The sequence below is a fragment of the Dreissena polymorpha genome, chromosome 7 (genome assembly GCF_020536995.1).
Source record: "Dreissena polymorpha isolate Duluth1 chromosome 7, UMN_Dpol_1.0, whole genome shotgun sequence".
Taxonomy (NCBI): domain Eukaryota; kingdom Metazoa; phylum Mollusca; class Bivalvia; order Myida; family Dreissenidae; genus Dreissena; species Dreissena polymorpha.
In genome coordinates, this window is record NC_068361.1 from 24,431,642 (window position 1) to 24,448,565 (window position 16,924).

Here is a 16,924-nt window from a genome sequence, read left to right on the forward strand (position 1 = left end):
AACAACCTACTAATGCATATATGCTTGCCAGTTAATGAGTTTGTGCATTTCCATTCATTATATTATCGGCCTTGGCAAACAGCGTAGACCCAGATGAGACGCCGTGTGATGTCTGCTATTTCGTTACGCTGAAGATTTCCATATCCACGGGTGTTTTTGTGTCAAATGTTATGGTTTTTCAATAGATCGTATACTTATCTACAAAACAGCGAATTAGCGTTCACTTTACATCATCTATGTTATTTTGTTAATACTTTCTCGCGTTCTTTTCGAACCTGTATTGACAGCCATTGGTCGACGCCGTCTGCTATTTCGAATGCTGAAGATTTCCATATCCACTGGCGTTTTTTTATGTCAAATGTTAGTGTTTTCCAATGGATCGTATACTTATATACAAAACAGATAAGTAGCGTTCACTTTACATCGTTTGTGATGATGTTATTTTGTAAATACTTTTCTTAGCGTTCATTCAGGCGAAATCAGCCATTTTGACGGGTGAGAAGAAATACCGAAATTCCCGTAATTACCAAAATCCCCAGGAATCCCCGAGATCCCACGAAATCCCCAATTAATATTGATTATTTATCGAAAAACTGCGTATTTTAATATAGATTGTTGCGAAATACACTGAAATCACTAATGAAACATTGTTTTTATCAAAGTTTGATTTCGGAGATTTCGGTAGGGATTTCGGTATATCCACATACCGCATTTTGTAATTCCGGTTTTGTCAAACTTGCGAAACTTTTTCGTGATTTAATCAACAAAATAGATTTTTCCCAGGTATAACGCCTACGCCAACAGATAGATCGCATTCCTATCCATATACATGTCAAATTTCAGCAAAAGTTACCAACCAGTTTTCAAGAGACCCAAATCGCGACTATATGCCTCATCTTAACGAAACTTAGCCCCCTTTATCATTCGTTCGATTGAACGTCATCAATGATGACGTCCAATACATCACTCATTCCATACTACTAGAGATGCGACACCTTAAGGGTTTCGCGGGATGGAATGAGTGGGAACTCAAAAAATGTGGGTTCGAAAATTTTGGGAAAGAAAATGTGGGAACGAAAAGGCACGACACGACACGATGAGCTGGCTATGACAATACCTCAGGTATTCTCCGAAAACAGCAGAGCGCATATGCATAAGTCAGTGAGTAATACTCAACAAGACTATTGTCAAGCAAATTTGTCCCCTACCGGCTCCACCATTGTCAGAATTTATTTTATTTTTTTATTTATTGCCATAGAAACCAGAATTTTTGACGTAGGAACAAAATGAAATCACGTGCATAATGTCCTTATTGCCATCTATCCATGTTTCAAGTTTCATGAAAACATATTAAGAACTTTAAAAGTTATCGCAGGATTCAGAAAAGTGTGACAGACTGACTGACTGACGGACACAGAGCACAAACCATAAATCCCCTCCGGTGAAACCGGATGTGGACTAATAAAAGCTACGCACGGCGTATAAAATCAGAACCACTGGGTCGAATATGCTGAAACTTGGCCACATTATAGGTTATAGTCCAAATTAACAAGCTACAGAATGAGCGTTTTTGGACCAGACAGCGTAAAACATCAACCAATAATGGACAGCACAAAATGGGTAATTTTGTACAAAAAATGTAAACTTTGAGTGGCATTTAATGACCTTTAGACATCAGAAAGTTGCAAATTTTTAAAATTCTGCACACTTCGACTTGTTTTTTTTTTACAAATTTAGAAGCATCTATGCTTGGGATGTATAAACCCTGTTATTCAGTGTCAAATTTGGCCAAAAATCACAATACAATCCCAAAAATGGCTAAGCAGCAATGCCCCTTTAACATTATTCCTTATATTTAATTGTATTGTTTAAAAAGATAACTGTGTTACTGTATATTTAATCATAATGGCTCTGTATATCACACATGATAGGGCACTGCTGGGGCTTAAACCCAGAACTCATCTCACATTGTAAGATGCGTTTTTCAATTAAACTACAATGACTGTATCTTGTGAAGTGGAGCCAACATACACCCACATACCGGTAAATAAAAAAATCATTCTGTCCATATATTTGTACTGGGCGTTAGTGAAAGTGAAAGTCTTTTTCCAGATTTCCCTGATTTCCAGGTTGGCTGGGAACCATGTTTAACTATGATAAAATGTTCTTTAGATGCCATGTGTATTAATATATAGGTCTATTTTTCTGAGATATTAATGAAAATGCCTTTGGGCATGTGGCGAATATTTTAAAAATCTGCAACTTGATATATGGTGCTAACACGGTAAAATTGTATGAGCCCAAATTATAATAGATGAATGCGTATTATGCTTCTCTGCTTATACTATGACGACATGTTCATACAATGCCATTTTTATTAATATACATGTATATGCCAAATTTATTGAAAAAGACTTGAAAATGTGTGTCGCAAGATACCAAGTAAGAAAAAAATCAGCATTTTTATGTAGGGTCTTCACACGGTAAAATTATTTGTGCCCAAAATAATAATAGATGAATGCATATTAGGCTTCAATGTTGCTTATACTATGACTACTGGTTCATACGATGCCATTTTTATAAATATCTATGCCAAATTTAATGAAATAGACTTGGAAATGTGTGTCGCCAGGTACAAAGTAAGAAAAAAATAAGCATTTTTATCTAGGGTCTTCACACGGTTAAATTATTTGTGCACAAATAATAATAGATGAATGCATATTAGGCTTCAATGTTGCTTATACTATGACTACTGGTTCATACGATGCCATTTTTATAAATATCTATGCCAAATTTAATGAAATAGCCTTGAAAATGTGTGTCGCCAGGTACCAAATCAGAAAAAAATCAGCATTTTTATGTAGGATCTTCACACAGTAAAATTATTTGTGCCCAAGTAATAATAGATGAATGCATATTAGGCTTCAATGTTGCTTATACTATGACTACTGGTTCATACGATGCCAATTTTATAAATATCTATGCCAAATTTAATGAAATAGACTTGAAAATGTGTATCCCCAGGTACCAAGTAAGAAAAAAATCAGCATTTTTATGTAGGGTCTTCACACAGTAAAATTATTTGTGCCCCAATAATAATAGATGAATGCATATTAGGCTTCAATGTTGCTTAAACTATGACTACTGGTTCATATGATGCCAATTTTATATATATCTATGCCAAATTTAATGAAATAGACTTGAAAATGTGTGTCGCCAGGTACCAAGTAAGAAAAAAATCAGCATTTTTATGTAGGGTCTTCACACAATAAAATTATTTGTGCCCAAATAATAATAGATGAATGCATATTAGGCTTCAATGTTGCTTATACTATGACTAATGGTTCATACGATACCATTTTTATAAATATCTATGCCAAATTTAATGAAATAGACTTGAAAATGTGTGTCGCCAGGTACCAAGTAAGAAAAAATCACCATTTTTATGTAGGGTCTTCACACGGTAAAATTATTTGTTCCCAAATAATGATAGATGAATGCATATTAGGCTTCAATGTTGCTTATACTATGACGATATGTTCATACAATGCCATTTTTATTAATATATATGCCAAATTTAATGAAATAGAATTGAAAATGTGTGTCGCCAGGTACCAAGTAAGAATAAAATCAGCATTTTTATGTAGGATCTTCACATGGTAAAATTATTTGTGCCAAAAATAATAATAGATGAATGCATATTAGGCTTCAATGAAGCTTATACTATGACTACTGGTTCATACAATGCCATTTTTAAAAATATGTATGCCAAATTTAATGAAATAGACTTGAAAATGTGTGTCGCCAGGTACCAAGTAAGAAAAAAATCAGCATTTTTATGTAGAGTCTTCACACGGTAAAATTATTTGTGCCCAAAATAATAATAGATGAATGCATATTAGGCTTCAATGTTACTTATACTTATAATGACTACTGGTTCATATGATTCCATTTTTATAAATATCTATGCCAAATTTAATGAAATAGACTTGAAAATGTGTGTCGCCAGGTACCAAGTAAGAAAAAAATCAGCATTTTTATCTAGGGTCTTCACACGGTTAAATTATTTGTGCACAAATAATAATAGATGAATGCATATTAGGCTTCAATGTTGCTTATACTATGACGACATGTTCATACAATGCCATTTTTATTAATATATATGCCAAATTTAATGAAATAGAATTGAAAATATGTGTCGCCAGGTACCAAATAAGAAAAGAATCAGCATTTTTATGTAGGGTCTTCACACAGTCAAATTATTTGTGCCCAAGTAATAATAGATGAATGCATATTAGGCTTCAATGTTGCTTAAACTATGACTACTGGTTCATACAATGCCAATTTTATAAATATCTATGCCAAATTTAATGAAATAGACTTGAAAATGTGTGTCGCCAGGTACCAAGTAAGAAAAAAATCAGCATTTTTATGTAGGGTCTTCACACAGTAAAATTATTTGTGCCCAAATAATAATAGATGAATGCATATTAGGCTTCAATGTTGCTTATACTATGACTACTGGTTCATACGATGCCAATTTTATAAATATCTATGCCAAATTTAATGAAAAAGACTTGAAAATGTGTGTCGCCAGGTACCAAGTAAAAAAAAAATCAGCATTTTTATGTAGGGTCTTCACACAGTAAAATTATTTGTGCGCAAGTAATAATAGATGAATGCATATTAGGCTTCAATGTTGCTTATACTATGACTAATGGTTCATATGATACCATTTTTATAAATATCTATGCCAAATGTAATGAAATAGACTTGAAAATGTGTGTCGCCAGGTACCGAGTAAGAAAAAAATCATCATTTTTATGTAGGGTCTTCACACGGTAAAATTATTTGTTCCCAAATAATAATAATTGAATGCATATTAGGCTTCAATGTTGCTTATACTATGACGATATGTTCATACAATGCCACTTTTATTAATATATATGCCAAATTAAATGCAATAGAATTGAAAATGTGTGTCGCAAGGTACCAAGTAAGAAAAAAATCAACATTTTTATGTAGGGTCTTCACATGGTAAAATTATTTCTGCCAAAAATAGTGAAATAGACTTGAAAATGTGTGTCGCCAGGTACCAAGTAAGAAAAAAATCAGCATTTTTATGTAGTGTCTTCACACGGTAAAATTATTTGTGCCCAAATAATAATAGATGAATGCATATTAGGCTTCAATGTTGCTTATACTATGACTCATGGTTCATACGATGCCATTTTTATAAATATCTATGCCAAATTTAATGAAATAGACTTGAAAATGTGTGTCGCCAGGTACCAAGTAAGAAAAAAATCAGCATTTTTATGTACCCTTCTCGAAATAAAATACGCTTTTTAACAAAATACACTTTAAGAAGTGCATTTATTCTGCGCTTTCTCCAAAAAAGTGTATTTTTTCTGCGTCTTTCGTTTTAAAAGTACACTTAAGTGCATTAAAGTGTATTTTTCGAAATTAGAGCGCGTTTTTTCATAATCTTTTGAATTGCCAAGTGTATTTTTTCTGTACTTTTATATGATTGAGTGCGTCTTTTCAATGGAAGTGTATTTTTAACTATATCTTTTCCAAGACAGTGTGTCTTTTCAATTTAAGCGTATTTAAGTGTATTAATAAGTGTATATTTTCTGGGTCTGAACATATTTTATACTTTTCATACATTATATATTAGTAGTAAAAATTATGTAGTATTTACAAAAACAACACAAATACAAGTGTTATGTATGACATTATCAAATGTTTATTGATTATTTGAAAACATCAAGAAAATAATACTATTCATAATAAATTTTTTAACAACAATGCTTAACAGCTTTAAAAAGCACAAGTTCAACTAAATCAGGCTGTGGGTCACTTATTAAAAATATTGAACGTGTCAAAAATATTATGTGGGCTTCTGGCAAGCCCACATAATATTTTTGACACTTTCAATATTTTTAATATTTAAATTATATTTTCTCAAATTTCTTATACTGATATTTAACCCAAATAAAATTAATATCTACCACATTGTCTACTAAACACATTTTTTAAAGGCAATTAAAATAATATTTATAATAGAATTATAATTTTCTAACACCTTTCAGTATGTAAAATTGAAATATTCACAAATAAATATAATATGCTAAGGGTTATGTGCATGTATTGTAATTTGTGATTTCATAAACAATAAACAGATTGTCATTTCTCAGTAATGATATTCAATTTAAGGTCACAAAGAGAAGAATTGTTATCAGTGATGTGTATTATTCCATAAATATTTTGGTGTTGAAATTTGCCTTTATCAGTAGATATATCTCAAGCTGACACAACAGATAAAAGATCAGCTCTCCCCCAATTAAATCAAATATGCATCATAAACACTAATCTCTTATCAGTGATGCAGCAATGCCTAACAAAGGGGTGCATATCATCTGCATACTTTTGATTGGTTGATAGTTTTTGTTTTGAAAACAAGCCACTTTTGATTGGTTTAGGGCACAGGAAGTAAATTTGTTTAAACAAGCAGGTGTCAGCAACTGATAATGAGCTACATTTTTAGACATGATTTAGCAAATTAAGATTTTAAATTGTACTTGTAGTGTCAAATGTCTTGAAATACTGTCAGCATGAAGTATTGTGTGATGAAAACAAAGTGTATTTACTACAATGTAGTAAATCAAAGGAGGTCCATTTGTGGCTGGATACTGAAGAACAGTTGTAACAGGTTTGTATTTTTATTTCTACATCCCTTTTTTAATTAAGTTCATTGAATTAATTATGATCATTATCATGTTTATGTATTGTCTCTGGTATAAGGATAAGTAAATGCATTGTAATTTTAAGGAAAACTAACACCAATTGAAACAAAAATAGATAAATATACAAATTAAAAAGTGTTAATGTTGTGTACAGTGAATTATTATGGCTGTGTTTTATGGTTATTGTCATCTTAAACTTTATTTATAGCTAAGTCTGGTCATTACTGAATGGACTTCTTTCCCTCATATTTCAATGAGAACTTTTATATTTTGATTTTAAAGGTAAAACTCTTGCCCCAAGGAAAGAATGTGCATTATCACCTGCTAAAAAAGGAAGAAACAGGGGGATACTGACTGATGTATGGACTTTAACACCAGGTTTTTACCCTTCAAGAGTTGGCCAACTAGAGTGAAGCAGGAGAGTGGGCTGTGCTTGACTAAGAAAAGCTGGATTTGTTGAGAGGTAAAACTATACAGGTTATTGCATTTAAAATGCATCACACTTCCAGCCAGTCCAGACAGCCAAATGAGACCACGCATCTTAGTTCATTTTCAAACTGTATTGTCTACAAAACGCTATTTCTTTGATGATAAGAGTTTAGTCACATGTGATCACAGGATTAAAAAATTGCAAAAATAAACAAACAAAAACAACAAGCAAACAAACTTGCATTGATTTAAATTTCTAATTATAATTGCAACAAGATTACCATTACAGCAATATTTCATAGTTAAGTGAAACAAAAACCTTACAATTTAACAAGTATGAAGAATGCCTCGCCCTTTTGATAGTGTGTGATATCATGTTTATCTTTTGCAGATCAATACGCATTCAAGATCCTTAAGAAGAGAAGGACACAAGCAACATCAGTGGTAGATGTCACTCCAGCCCCTGCTTTTCCGGTCTCGCCTGCTGCTTTCCAGGTCCCTCCAGCTGCCAAGATCAGGTCTAGGCACTGGCTGCCATCCAGGTCCCCCTGGCGGTTGCGGTCGTGTTCTCAAATGGCTGCTGTACTGGAATACTGGTCCCACCACCATATTCGGTCAAGGTCTCTCCAAATGCTGAAGTCCAGGTTCCTCCGGCCACTGCGGTTCAGGTACCCCCAACGGCTGTGACCTAGTTCTCTGCAGCAGCTGCGATCTAAATATATTGACCCACTGCGGAACACTGCGGTTAATCGTTTTTTCCATACAATCTTCCACAAATGCCTCATTTTATAATGAAGTGTACAATTCTTATGTTCATATTTGTTTGTGTTATAAAGATGATTTTCCTGCACATTGTGTTTTTTTCCCTTAAAACTGCATGGGGCTATTACTTTTTTTACTGAAACATATCAGCACAAAATTGTAAAAGACTTTAACATACTTTAATACAAAAAAGTGTTTAAACCCACAGGAAACCACCTTGCCAAAAACCCACAAAAACTTACTGAGCAGGTTATTGTTTGCCAAAACCTAGCGAGTGTGCGTTTCATTGTCCATATGCTTATAAATTTAATAATTAGAATGAATTATCTTTAATGTATTTTTTTTAGATATATAAACTCAAGAAACTTACATAATTTTTGCGCCACATTACAAGTTTATTTGAATTTGTGTCACTCCTAAGATTTTCCCACGGCCTCCGAATGTCTCTCTTACCCTCTGAAAGTGTTTGTGTTTAGAAATTATTTATAACGTTATTTTTAATAAATAAATCTATTTCAGACTATAAAATACTGTTCTAGCTGTTGATATGTCCCCTTTATAGTTAAAACTGAGATAACTTGTGAGTAAATAGTTGTAAATGGTTGTATATATTTCCAAGTTTGGAAAGTTATGTAGATCTCAAATGTGCTTTCATGTCCATAGTGCTTATATATTTAATAATAAGAACGAATTATCTTTGATGTCATTTTAGGTTTTTTCATATAAACTCGAAAAACTTACATAATTTGTGCGCCACATTACAAGTTTGGCAAGAAAAAATCTTTAACAATATTAAAAACCATGTGAGGATTGAGAAAGATTTAAAAAAAACTATTTTGCTATTTGACAATTTGGTAAGCCTACATGTATGTCTTTGTCTTTCAACATATTTTATTTGCCATTGTTATTTATTGTGATATTGTTTGAAAAAATTGTATATTGACATGTTTTTTTTCAATGCATTCTTTGTATGGAACAATGTAAACCAAAAAGTATAGGGACAGGGGGAAGCAGTTGCAGAGGAAAGCGGAAAAGCTTTTAAGCACCCATAGAATGGCCTTAACTACTTGTTTATTTTAAAATGATTTATGTGAATAAATGTGTTTATTTCAAAGTTTATTTGCTGTTGTTCTCTCAGATCATATTTAAACCGGCCACTTTTCATATCCAAATGAATGTTTTTTTAATAGACATTTTCAAAGATACACTTAAGTGCACTTTATACACTAAAAATACACTTGAGCGTTTTTTTTTCTTCAAAAAATACACTAGAGCGTATTTTAAAAAAAAAACACTTGAGCGTATTTTTTTCCCCAAATTTTTCAAAAAATACACTAGAGCGTATTTTTTTCAAAAAATACACAAGAGCGTATTTTAGTGTATTTTTTCATGTTTTCCTAAGTAAATAAAAACGCTTAAAATACGCTTCAAGTGTACTTTTTGGGGAACAAAAAAAAACGGTAAGCGAATTAATACACTTAAATACACTTAAGCGTATTAATTCACTTAAAAACACTAAAGTACACTTTAAAATACACACAAAAGTGCATTTATACACTCAAAAAGTGTATTATTTGAACAGAAAAATGCACTTGTTTAGTTAAATGCGCTTTAAAGCGCATGTTATTGGCACCATATTTTTTTCAGCAAAAAATACGGTGCCAATAACATGCGCTTTAATGCGCATTAAAAGCGCATTTAATGCGCATTAAATGCGCATTTAGTGCACTTTTTCGAGAAGGGTAGGGTCTTCACACAGTAAAAGTATTTGTGCGCAAGTAATAATAGATGAATGCATATTAGGCTTCAATGTTGCTTATACTATGACTACTGGTTCATACGATGCCAATTTTATAAATATCTGTGCCAAATTTAATGAAATAGACTTGAAAATGTGTGTCGCCAGGTACCAAGTAAGAAAAAAAATCAGCATTTTTATGTAGGATCTTCACACAGTAAAATTATTTGTGCCCAAGTAATAATAGATGAATGCATATTAGGCTTCAATGTTGCTTATACTATTACGACATGTTCATACAATGCCATTTTTATTAATAAATATGCAAAATTTAATGAAATAGAATTGAAAATGTGTGTCGCCAGGTACCAAGTAAGAAAAAAATCAGCATTTTTATGTAGGGTCTTCACATGGTAAAATTATTTGTGCACAAATAAAAATAGATGAATGCATATTAGGCTTCAATGTTGCTTATACTATGACTACTGGTTCATACGATGCCATTTTTAAAAATATCTATGCAAAATTTAATGAAATAGACTTGAAAATGTGTGTCGCCAGGTACCAAGTAAGAAAAAAATCAGCAGTTTTTATGTAGGGTCTTCACACAGTAACATTATTTGTGCCCAAATAATAATAGTATTAGATGAATGCATATTAGGCTTCAATGTTGCTTATACTATGACTAATGGTTCATACGATACCATTTTTTTAAAATATCTATTCCAAATTTAATGAAATAGACTTGAAAATGTGTGTCGCCAGGTACCAAGTAAGAAAAAAATCAGCATTTTTATGTAGGGTCTTCACACGGTAAAATTATTTGTTCCCAAATAATAATAGATGAATGCATATTAGGCTTCAATGTTGCTTATTCTATGACGACATGTTCATACAATGCCATTTTTATTAATATATATGCCAAATTTAATGAAAAAGAATTGAAAATGTGTGTCGCCAGGTACCAAGTAAGAAAAAAATCAGCATTTTTATGTAGGGTCTTCACATGGTAAAATAATTTGTGCCAAAAATAATAATAGATGAATGCATATTAGGCTTCAATGTTGCTTATACTATGACTACTGGTTCATACGATGCCATTTTTAAAAATATCTATGCCAAATTTAATGAAATATGACTTGAAAATGTGTGTCGCCAGGTACCAAGTAAGAAAAAAATCAGCATTTTTATGTAAGGTTTTCACACGGTAAAATTATTTGCGCCCAAATAATAATAGATGAATGCATATTAGGCTTCAATGTTGCTTATACCATGACTACTGGTTCATGCGATGCCATTTTTATATAATAATAAAATATAACAAATAATCCAACATAAGATAAAATGTCAAAATAAAGATTATTAAAATAACATCTTTATAGCACAACTTGAACAAATTACAAATTAGACAGGCACACAATATCATTATAAAAAATATGATAGTGATATGAAATGGCCGTAAACAACTTTAAATAAAAAATAATTACGAATTTGTTTAAACTGAAAACTTTTTTAAAATAGACTTTTTTTCTCCTCAATTATTAATAGTGATAGCTGTTTTTGCACAAATTATAGGAATTCGCGATGCAAATGGTCAATGTTTTAAAAAGCGTGCAACTTATTTTTTCACATTTCACAACAGTTAGCGACTAATGCTGATGTTGTTACGCTGAGTGGCATATGGTTGCTGATGTCGTTACTGAGACTCATATTTTCACAAATTTGAACAATGCTCAATTAATTATTTTCACAATGTTCAACAGTCACAACTCATTTGTTCACAATTTTGAAAAGTGTGCAACTTATTTTTCCATAATTGTCAAGATTGCGAGGCTCATTTTTAAAAATCTTTAACATTGCACGACTCATATTTCACAATTTTCAACATTGCGAGACACTTGTTTTCACAATTTTTAAAAGTTTGCTACTGATATTTTAGGAATTTTAAACAATGCGCGACAATTTTTTTCACAATGTTAAATAGTCACCACCAATTTTTCTCACTTTGATCATTGCGCGACTCCTTTTACCACAATATGAACAGTGTGCGACTAATGTTTTCACAAAATGAGGCGGCAGAGGTTGCTGCACAAAGATAAAAAAGCCCACTGCCATAAATTTTATCCAAAAAATAGCAACATGGCTTATTGGAGCTAAACAACCCTTTCTACGTGTACTTTCAACGGGTGATGGACGTTTCGTGCCACTACCAGTTCGTGCCACTGATATTTGTGTAGGAGGGCATTGTACGTTTCGTCCCACTGATAATATATAGGCGGATAGGTGTGAATAATACCGTATAGGTGTGAAATCATAACAGGAAACTTTTTGCACCTTTGATTGTAGCATCTGTTCAATGGGAAAACAACATTGTTTTATTTCAAGATTGTTTAAGAGTCAATTTAAATGTTACATATAATACATTAACCATACATTACATAAATATATTTAAACATTTTCAATTAATTGACATTAACCATATCAAAAATGAATGCATGCATACATTTTAACGATATCTAGATTGATTACATAAATATATTCAAACATTTGCAATAAATTGACATTAACCACATCAGAAGAGAATGCATACATACATTTTAAACAAAAAAATTGCATCCTACCCAATCTTGTAGGTTTATCTTGTGTTGGCAGAGATAACATAAATATATACAAACATCTGCAATAAATTGACATTAACAATATCAGAAGTGAATGCATGCATACATTTTAACAATATCTAGATTGATTACATAAATATATTCAAACATTTGCAATAAATTGACATTAACAACATCAGAAGTGAATGCATACATACATTTTAAACAAAAAAATTGCATCCTACCCAATCTTGTAGGTTTATCTTGTGTTGGCAGAGATTACATTAATATATACAAACATCTGCAATACATTGACATTAACAATATCAGAAGTGAATGCATGCATACATTTTGACAATATCTAGATTGATTACATAAATATATTCAAACATTGTTTTAATACACATATACAAAAGTGCACAAATATAGAAACACAAATACATCAGCATACTATCCGATTATATACATACACAAATCATAAATACAATGTATTGCATTTCAGAAGTCCTCATCGTGGATGTCATCCTGGGTTGTGCTCGGTCCCAGCCCGATGATATGGCTGCACGCTCTCAGCAGTTGAGTAGTTGTCTTGTCATCATCTTCGTACTTCTCCCAGATCTCGAAGAGTCGCCCGTGCACTTCTTTGAAGATTTTCCGGTGTACCCGAGTCAGGGCGTGCTCCGACACAAGGCGGATTGTCAGATCCACTGTTTCTGCCTCACGGCGCAACAGGGGGACGAGCAAGTAAAACCCTAGGTCAAGACGGCCTGCTCGACCGTTGATTCTGAGATGCCATCCTGGAAAAAAGACATATGTTGTAAACTATGATGTATAGTTTTTATATAATAATATTAAAATTATAACTATCCAATTGTCTGGTGTCCACATTGAACCTCGGATCCACGTCCGTTGCATGTACATCACCACATTCAGTATAGGACCTCCGACCTCTTCAGCCTCAGGCGTTGGTGGATGGATGTCAGCACACTAAAATAGTCTTCCTTCGTAGCCTGGACATCTGCACGTACACCAACGGCACTTGTTTGGTGTCGTCACCCTTCTTCACGAAGGCGTGCATCGTGGACAGCTGGTAAAAGGGGGGCTTTACCAGCTTGAAAGTCCCGTCAATGAACCATCTCCGGGCTTCCTTCAGCTGGTTCAGCTGATAAGACGTCGCGAAGATGACGCGCATCACCCACCCGCACGTCGTCAACCAGTAAATCGTCGCCGATGAATGCGACGTCAACATTCAAAATAAAAAAAATGTAATAAAATGCTATTTGTAATAATTATTATTATTACCATTATTTTTACTATTATTGTTGTTATTAATATAATTATTTGTATAACACAACTATTATTGTATCTATGAGTATCATTACTATGAATATTATTACCTCAAAGTTCAGATCTGTTGGGTCCTTGGGCCTCATATGCTACCTGAATCTGTTTGCAGCCCTAACGAGGTTTGCCGGTTTCGGCAGGTTGACATCTTCTGTCGTAACCATCTCTTTTAGGACGTCCTCCACTATATTGGCCGCAGGTTCGAATACGCTCTTCTTTGAACGATCACGAACTTCTGCACGGGCCTTTACTTGCTTTGGCAGACCAGGATTCGCGGGATGACTGTGCCCACCCAACTTATTATTACAAGCACATACACATGATTCATAAAAAATAACAACACTATGCTTTATGTATATCGCATATAATACACTATTTACAAATATTAGTATACTAACGATAAATCATTTTATTTGTTTGTTATTTATAATTATAATTGTCAACATTGTTGTAATTTTCTACATTTATATACACCCCAATATCATTCACACCTATACGGCATTATTCACACCTATCCGCCTATATATTATCAGTGGGACGAAACGTCTACCCCTTTTCAACACAAATATCAGTGGCACGAACAGGTAGTGGCACGAAACGTCCATAAACCCTTTCAACAAGCACACAGACCAATGTCAATGACCGTAGGACTACTGGCACTGACCGTTGGTTCATTAGCATGAAAAATGGGTGTCAAAAATAGCACAAATAATGTAAAATGTGTTATATGCATGTATAACGATGAAACTTACCAACCACTCGACCAGGAAACATCTGTTGCAGACTATGTGGGATTCGGGATTCTCTCCCACTGGTATCATATGCAGATCGGTGGTCACAAGAACGTACACAACATCATTAATGTCAGCAATATATATCTCCAACTTCAAACACACAGCTTGCAAAATCGCTGAATATTGCACAAAAGCAGCTTCGTTACAAACTTCCAGCAACTCGAAATCCACAAGCAGTCTCGTTCCCCACCCACTTTGACTTCGTAGCGAAGGCATGTTTTTTTTGGGGAAACCGTTAACATTTCACAACTAAACGTATACTACGGAGATTGACAAGTTGAAAAATAAATTACTGTAATCACTTCCAATTTGCGCACTACGTTAAACTCCAGTTCAAACAATTTTGTCTTTATTGTTGAAATGTTACTCTACACATTCGCTTTGAAAATAGCGGTTGGCGTGTTGTTGGAAGTACATGTACATGTCGAATGTGTTAATGTAAAAACTATTGGTATTGTGTTTTTAGTGCAGACATTGTATTTAAGTTTCGATTTCTAGCTTAAATTTATATATTTTGTTAAATAATTTGCGTTTAAATGTGATTGTTTGTTGCTTACTTGCGAACTATTTTTTATGTGTAAATATGCATAGACGCTAGTGGATATGTAATCAGGTTACCATATTTACAACAATAAAATTTAACGGTTGTTTGTTTTTGTTTGTTTTGTTAATATTTTCTAAAACGTATGTTAAACGCAAGATGAAATTATTAATTAATTTTGGAATAAAATCGCATTATGTATTATTTAAAATCAATTTTGAATTGCCTAGCGCGTGAATTGTCTCCTGGGGTGAATCGGCTTCCGGCGAGAACTCATTTTACAATAAAACCCCACCACTTTTTCGTGATTTAATCAAAAACTAGATTTTTCATAGATATAACGCCTACGCCAACAGGTAGATCGCATTCTTGTTCATAAACATGTCAAATTTCAGCAAACGTGTTCGGCCAGTTTTCAAGAGACCCAAATCGCGACTATATGCCTCAACTTAATGAAACTTAGCCCCCTTTATCATTCGTTCGAATGAACGTCATCAATGATGACGTCCAATACATCACTCATTCCATATACTAGAGTTGCGACACCTTAAGGGTTTCGCGGGATGGAATGAGTGGGGAGATCAAATCAAATTGAAAGCCGATTATTTCGACAAAAATTTGGGTACGAAAAAATATGTGGGCAGTGGGTACGAAAAAAAAATAATTTGGGTACGAAAACAAATTTGAGTACGAAAAAAAAATGGTACGAACAAAATAAAGGTACGAAAAACTATTTGGGTACGAAAAAAATGGGTACGAATAAAAAATTAGGTACGAACAAATTTGTGTACGAAAAAAATTTGAGTACGACATATGGGTACGAAAAAATTTGGGAACGAACAAATTTGTGTACGAAGAAATAATGGGTACGAACATAATATGGGCAGGAAAAAAAACTAATTTGGTTACGAAAACAAATTAGAGTACAAAAAAATAAAGGAAACAAAAAAAAATAGGGTACGAAAACTATTTGGGTACGAAAAAAATGTGTACAAATAAAAATTTGAGTACGAAACAAATTTGGGTACTAAAAAAATGGGTACGATTTTTTTATTTGGGTACGAAAAAAATGGGTATGAAAAAAAAATTGGGTACGAACAAATTTGGGTACGAAAAAGATTGGTACGAAAAAAAAATGGGTACGAACAAATTTGGGTACGAAAAACATTTCGGTACGAAAAAAATGGGTACGAAAAAAAAATTGGGTACGAAAACAATTAGGAACAAAAAACATTTGGGTACGAAAAAAATGGGTACGAAAAAAAAAAATTGTTACGGAAAAAATTTGGTACGAACAAAAATTTAGGTACGAAAAAAATGGGTACGAAAAAAATTGGGCACGAAAAAAAAGGGGTACGAAAAAAATTGGGTACGTAAAATTTGGGTACGAAAAACATTTGGGTACGAAAATAATGGGCACGATTTTTTTTTTAGGTACGAACAAATTTGGGTACGAAAAACATTTGGGTACGACAAAAATGATTACGAAAATCGAAAAATTGGGGTATGAAAAATCTAATTTGAATTGTCTAGCCCGTCAATTGTCTCCTGGGGGTGAATTGTCTTGGGGTTGCTATTAAGGCTACATGTACTTCCGGCCAAGCCACATGTTTATAGCGATTGCGCAATAAAAAACACCACTTTTTCGTGATTTAATCAAAAACTAGATTTTTCCCAGTAATAGCGAATACGCCAACAGGTAGATCGCGTTATATGTACAGTTAATGGAAAATTTCATAGGGCCATACATTGTAACTCTGTGAAAAATCATCTGACCAGAACCGGCTGATAATATGCATGTCTCCTCTTGGTAGTGAAGCTTCCCATTAAGTTAAATTGAATTCCAGTCATTAGTTGCTGAGAAAAAGCCCGGACAAAAATTGTGCATGGACGGACAGACGAAGCGGCGACTATATGCTCCCCCCTTAAAAAATTTGGGGAGAGCATAATAAAAAAGTTGTGGCAATTTA

General features: G+C 33.2%; 1 long non-coding RNA gene across 1 annotated transcript; it reads left to right on the forward strand.

The window, feature by feature from the left end:
- Positions 1 to 6,149: 6,149 nt before the first annotated feature.
- Positions 6,150 to 9,059, forward strand: LOC127838929 (uncharacterized). Its single transcript, XR_008030041.1, has 3 exons — positions 6,150 to 6,715; positions 7,032 to 7,212; positions 7,570 to 9,059. It is a non-coding gene; the product is annotated as an uncharacterized LOC127838929 (long non-coding RNA).
- The last annotated feature ends 7,865 nt before the right edge of the window (positions 9,060 to 16,924 follow it).